The sequence below is a fragment of the Pagrus pagrus genome, assembly GCF_965226575.1.
Source record: "Pagrus pagrus genome assembly, chromosome: 2".
Lineage (NCBI taxonomy): Eukaryota > Metazoa > Chordata > Actinopteri > Spariformes > Sparidae > Pagrus > Pagrus pagrus.
Window position 1 is genome coordinate 13,423,789 of NC_140186.1, and position 7,364 is coordinate 13,431,152.

Here is a 7,364-nt window from a genome sequence, read left to right on the forward strand (position 1 = left end):
TTCAAATATCTTGTTTTGTTTGACCAACAGTCCCAAAGAGATGTAACTGTAAAACAGAGAGAAGAACAGCGAATCCTCACATTTGAGAACGGACCAGAAAATGTTTGGAGTATTTCCTTGAGAATTGACTCAAGTAATTATTCATCAAAATAGTTGCTGATGAATTTTCTATGGATTAGCTCATATATATCACCAGCCTCATCCTTCCAAACCAAAGCCTTTCATCTCCCACAAATCCGGACAAGTTTTCAGTTTTGTGCCTAATCTGAAACTTGTTATTTCATCATTATCTAGCTTCATGCCTTAAGTGCCCATTCTCTCGTGATCAGACGGTTCTTCCCTTTAACTAATCATTAATTTACGACAGCCTCTCGCCATTCACTTTTTGTTATAACGAGACTGTGTGTGCGTGCGACCATGCACAGCTGGCTCAGGCATCTCCGGGCTGCTCTGTTATTGTTGTAGTAAAATGGTGTTCATCCGACCATCACTCAGAGATCAAGGATCAGGCTCATGATTCTGGCTGTAGGGGCATTTCAACTTTTCTGACAGCTTGGGACGGCCAAAGACTGTGGGAAAATACTGAATACTCATATTATTTTCTACTTCTTCTTTTTTATATATTAAAGGTTTTCAAACCATTAAATAATGACATATGCCTTATGATCGACATGCTATCAAATGTATTAAATGCTCTCTCATTTGGAGTCTCGTCAGACAGAGCGCCATATGTCCACCCAGTTGAAACTGGAAATATTTAATCTGCACTGATTTCCTTACTTCTCCACCAGAAACTTGAATATCATGCCAACACAGGCTCAAGATTAATGAGTATAAGAGGGCCTCAGAGACAGTCAAAACGCAGCCACAAATCACAGAGGCCATTTTCTGCATCATTTCCCACAGACGTCCTCTACGGAAGTCACGTCCCCAGTCTTGTTTCGGCTAACACAGGGGGCTTAACGTACGTACATAAGAGGCTTACCCGTGTTCTTTTAAGAGGATATGAGACACTGAGAAAGTACAGTATCTTAATCAACTCTGATTGGATAAGAAATTCCTTGATGGAGGGGACAAATGTTTGAGCATATATGAGAGGGCTGCCTGCATAGCCAGCAGTGGCTGAGATTAATGCTACTAAATGCTAATAAACACTCAGTGTGACTTATTAATGGGTCTAATTACCTGTTGAGGAAACTATAAAATCTGTTAGTTTGATCAGCAATGGACCCGTCCTGTAAGTGTACATGCTTGCCGGTATACGCAGTGACCACAGCAGGAATCAGTGCTGTTAGAGTGCATTGTTGATGCACATATACTGGAGGATAATAGTTTCAGTGAACAGCCATTTGGATCAATAGTAGACACTGGTGGGACCGCCGGGGAATCAGTCCGTCCATCAGCTCACATCTGTAAAAGTCTATCCATCTTATTTCACTATCCCAGCCCCGGCCTGACTTAAGCTCCCATAATGAGGCTGTGCAGCTTTGGCTTTCTTTTTGTGTTCAGTCTCACTGTGGCATCTGAATGTTAGTACTGCTTCAGTGGGTGCTGGCTGGGGCCTTATGTAACACAACATTTGGGTGAGAACCAAAGAGGCATAAGTGACATTTTTGGTGAAAGTGAGTTATATATATATACATCAAATGAAAGCTCTTGACGAGCTCTTTCTGCTCTCAAAAGGGCACATGGGACTTATTTAACCAATCCAGCTTTATTAAAGGTGCAATATGTAAGATTTTAAGTACGATAAATATGTGAAAAAACAACAGATTTGATGTTACTGCCTCTATGTACATGTATGTGTTGCAAAGATATCTACTGAAGTTAGCATGCTAATCAGCTAGCCCCAACCTATCCTGGTCTAAAGCATCTGTGCTAGCAGTGTAAACACCTACATTCCCCCAGTTCACCAAGCTCCCAGTCCAAACTGCTAGCTACATGGCTAACTGAGCTAACCAGCTAACAGCAGGTATAGTCAGCAGCAGTTAGCAGTAACTCTAGCAATATGCTGACCCCTATTTCTTTTTAATTTGACAGGCGGTCCATGTTTACATATTGGACCTTTAATCAAAAACCAAAAGATCTAACACTGAACTATTTGGGGCCAGAAGGATGTAAGTGCACTTAGCTATAATATTTTTTCAATAAATTTCAACATATTCCTCATTCATTTTATTGGCATCCACATGTTTATGAAGCTTTTATATTGAATTAAATTTAACAAACAAAATCAGGACAAAGTATTGTCGTTTTTTGTTTTGCTCTCCTTGAAAGTAGATTTAATGTCAATTATGGTTCTCACCTCCTCTTCTTCTTTCTTACTAACATACATTAGTAATTAAGCACTTTTAACAGTTACAATACTAGACCGATGTATATGTCGGGCTCTACAAAGTACAAATTGTTCTTTTAGCAACTCCTGTTTAGCTCTGGAGAGAAATATCTGGCTCTCTTGCTGCTAAATGCTTCACTGTGTTCACCAGCTATTCACTAACTGTCTGTCTGCTGTTTCCTGCTCAGCAAGTGGTGTACAGTGGCTTTTCAGAGCTTTTTATCTAAAAACAGTTGCCTGCTGTGGCCCAAAAAATGCTGTGAGAGCAGCGAGAATGAACCAAAAAGTGAAGTTGCAGTTTTAAACGAGCTGTTTAACATTGTCACTTTGTTTTCACATTGTTATTATGAAAGTATTGATTAAAGCTTAAGTTACTATGCCTTTTATAAAGGCGGCAAATTAAAGCTGTTAAATAGCTCTTTATTCCAACAGTAATCACTGTTGTGGAGTGTTAGGTTGAATAAAGTAGAAGAAAGAGAGTAAAAGAGAAAAGACATTTTCTGGTATCCCTGCCCACTTTATCCAATCAGGACAGAGAACTCCATAAAGAGGCGGTCCTGCCTGCTCATGAACATGCAGAGAGCAGGATCCTCCTGTTCTGGTACCTGAACTTGCAGTTGCAGAACAGGGAAAGCTACTAACTCCAGCACTTCTGGTGAAGGTTTATACTTCAAACAGGCCAAGTGAAGAAAAACGCTTGAGGAAAAGAGGCAAAGAGAGCTGCCTCGAAAAACAAGAGAGGAGTTGTACAAGTGTGGTGATGTGGAGAGAAGGGAGGGGATGACTAACAGACCTGAAGTTAGCTGAAACGACACTTACAGCAGCTTTAAGTTCAGTGTTGCATCATGGGTTGTTGCCTTAACGTTGCTGGCTAGCAAATTGGAGCCAGCTTCAACCATTAAAAATAAAGATAGATGACATGACAGCTCCTCAAGAGAGAAGTCAAAACATTTTGACCACCCCCTGGTGGCTGGCTGCAGTAGAGGTCATGAATCCTGCCCTCTCCATGTTAGCAGATGGTTTTAATTAGTAATTTGATGCTTGAAAAAGCGAGTACAACGTCACAATCAACAGCTGAACCCTGCTCGCAATTCGACGGGGGGATGTATGGGCGGGAACTTGATATTGATCGAAGTGTAGTGTGCAGACTCTGGCTCTAAATGGTGTCATCAGCGCAGTATCGAAGCACTTGTGTCCGGGATACTTTGGCTTAAATCTTGCACAGGGGAGGAGGTAAAGACAAATTGTCCATATTTATATATGTCAGTGGTTTCAATGTATCCCTCTCCATTGTGTCTGCTACGATTAGACAGGCCCGAAAGTGAACAAAGGAGTTACCTTTAGCTCATGCAAGACTTTAGTGGAAATGAGGCGAAGCGTCTTCAAATAACATTTAGCTAAGTTACAATACTTGCAAATCTTATGTTTGAAGATGTCTATGAATCAGCCTGAGAACAGTCAGAGATCAGCTTAAGCTCGAGTCCCATGACTTACTCAGGACTATCACACTTTGACCTGCTCATGTAGGTGCTTACTGTAAAAGCCATTAGGGGCTTTCACTAAACCTCTTGGTCAGTTCATAATAGTCTATAGTAGATTGTACTGCAGCCTGTCCGGGATACATGTCAAATCTGCAGGGTTCTCATCCATGTTGACTGCTGTCACAGTGCTTGCGGTCTTTTTTCTCTTCATTTGCTTGGATGTTTAGTTTAATGATGGCATCGCCGGTGAAAATAATAATGTGGGAGTGGGAGGAGCGCAGTTTCAGGATCAGAAATACCAGCAGTGAAAACAGTTCCAATGCCGAAGCGTAGGTTGCTGTTCGTGTCACACCTCTATTACAGTCTTGGCACCTCCAGCAATATGTACAGTTGTGTACTGCTAACTGCTAGTTCGAGTTCAGTGCCGCAGCATCTCTGGGTGAAGCTTTGCATAGGACTGGCATGACTGCTGTGATGCACCTTGACTCACTCTGCTCCTCACACCTCCAAGCAAAACAAATCTTTATCAGAGAGCACAGGCACACAGGAATAAATCTCACCTGACCGTGCTGAGTTAGAGCTCCAGAGTCAGTCCTGTGAACCAAAACCGAGTGAAGCTGAGTGACATTTTGCTTGTAGCTGGCGACTTGTATTATTAATGAATGAATTCAGACCAATTTGATCAGTTGGTGTTCATCCTTTAGAGCTGAACTTTTCACAGTCACGTCATTAGTCCAGCCTGAGGGCAAGCTGATGTTTTATGCACATGGTGCAGAGTTTAGGAATTCTGTTGCAGTGACTGCAGTGTAGCCCACAGTGTGTCCACACTGATAATGTAAAGAAATCGAAATGAATAAGTCATTATCGCAACAGTGGTTATTGTGCTTCTGTGCCTCTGGTAATGTCAGCTGATCCCGATGATGTTGTTTTTCAAATGTAAGCACAGTGTAGTCAGACACTTCTGCCAAGGGACTGACCATTTATAGAAGATGTTTACAATTAGATTTGGCAGGCTCTGCTATTTGAGGTAGCTCTCAAAAGATTCGATCAGCAACGAGGATTCTGCTGGGGGAACTAATCCCTCTTTAATAAACACACAAATGGACATTCAATCTTAGTTAAATCACCAACACCATGAATACAGCACATAAGGTCCTCCTTGTTTGGGGGGGATGCAGCAATCAGTGTTGGAATGAGCATATCAGCAGAGTGGCAGTGAGGAGTGTTGTGTGTTACAGCTACATTAATATGACTGCGTTAGTAGTCAGCTGATGGCCACACAGATGGGAATAATCCATCGATTGTGAAGCACGGATTAAGAAGGGGATGCCAATCAGCTAATTCAAGTTCAGCTTCAGCGCTGTGCCTGAACTAACACTATTCTTTATTTTTGTTACAGTCATTAGTTCCTCTGGTCTTTACATTGGTGACAGTGATGTGTTTTTATGGATGCCACTACATTTCGTGCAGGACCCACCTTACTCATGATGAATGCCTAGATGGCTTTGTGGTCCTTGGAGTCCGTTAGACAATCATAGGGAGGGAGACCAGTGTCGCCCGTGCCAACAGCCGGTGCCTGTTCATTGCTTTACTGTTTAATCACACCACAGTAATACAAGAATTAGCTAGCTATTTCCTGACTGTGTTTAGTGGTTTTCTGGTGTTAATGTGCCAGTGTCTTCCTTGTGGTTGGTTTTAAAACAAACAACCAGTGATGATACAGCGTATCCTGGGCTGAAGTTTCCCCAGTAACCAGAACCTGCCCTGCAACACCTCAGCCTAGCTCAGAGACACTCGTGCAGTGAAGAGTGGCTCCGGAGGACGAATGAGCCTGAGAGGAGCAGCAGAAGACTGGAAGAGAGGCTGAAGAGGTTGTTGTGTTTACCGGGGAAACTACTGCTCATAAACCGCCGTATCAGAAATGCAAGAAAAACAAACATAACCGAAGCTCCACTTTGAGTCAACGTGGAAAATTCAACTAACAAAGGCAACCAATCAGAGGCAGAGTAGGGCAGGTGTTGCAAGAAATGCTAAAGGCTAGTAATGCTAAACTAACCAGGAATATTTGGGGCAATCATCTCCCTGCATGGAATAACCAGCGGTCTGTGAAAGCTGGGCAAAACCCTCCATATTTTGTGAAATATAAACACTGCACAAACCAAAGAGACACATTTAAACTGGAAGCTCAAGGTTGTTGAGGTTAATGTGCTTGTATGCCTATTTTAGACGTGTCAAAGGACGTTACAGAGGATGACAAACCTGCTTAGGTAAAGAATAAATGTGGAATGAATCGCAGAATGCCAAACGACTGATAGAATATTCAAGAACATAAAACACTGGGAGATTGCCTGTCGACCTGTACTTTCCCCTTTTTGAACACGATTGGTGTTAGAAAAACTTTTAATACGACTTCACGAAGACGGAGAATTCACCGAGTAGAAAGATACTTAAAAAGAAAGTGACCTTGGATAGGCTAAGTCGGAGGGGAAACCCCTTCTGGGATGGCTGAGCTTGCAGTGAGTGCGTTGAAATATTCAAATATGTGGGATTGATCTGCATAGCTCATGGTTTGATCCAGATCTTAGTGGTGCTACACTCCTTCCTCTTCTGCTCTTAGGAGGATAAAATGCTGCCGTGCTGGACGCAGCAGCACAGCAGGTACAATGGGGGTGTTTGTATGCGGAGCTGCAATAGTGTCCCATACCTCCTAATTAAAACTGCTTAGATACTGCTGTGTACACAAACTGTTAGCCAGTGACCACACACCTGTAGTGCTGAAGATTAAAAGATATAGGGAGAAGGAGAGGATGAGTACAGATGTGTGTCTGTAATGATTTTGGATGAAAGCATCTTAGAGTTAATACCTGGCTTGACATTAATATGAGAGATGTTTCCAGCTGAAGGCCGCTCGCAGGATTTTAGTAACACTATTAAGCATGTGGAAGCCTTATCAACATATTTATGTCTCTAAACTCTGATTTTGTACTTATCATTCTTGATTAGGGCTGGGCGATGGTTGTAATCAAATGGTAAATAGACTTTATTTATAAATTGTAGCTGGAGTTTTCATGCAAGATGCCTGCCAAGTAATCACTATAAACTATCTGCATGAAGAATCTGTTGGCAGGGGACAGGAAGTGTTGTGGTTTTGGATTGTAGTCCAACTAGTATTGACAAATCATGTTTAAGGTACAAGGTATTTATTTATCATTTTACAACACTAGGGTTGCAGAACAGAACTAGGTTTGAGTCATTTTATGCTACATCACAGAAAAAATTCATGAAGTGGAGGATGGTGTGAGGAGTGGGATGTTGTCTTTTAGTATCCTTTGGGCTCTGTGCAGAAATCTCACTTTGCTGATTTCACAGATGCTCTGTAGGTAGGCACCAATGATCTTCTGGGCGGTTTTAATCCGCCTGCTGCACGGCCTTCCTGTCCTGGGCCGTCCACGAAACATGCCAGTTTGTGATGTCTCCAGCCAGGATGCTTTCTATTGCTCCTCTATAAACGTTTTTAAGGATTTGGCTCCAGAATTTAGCCTTCCTAA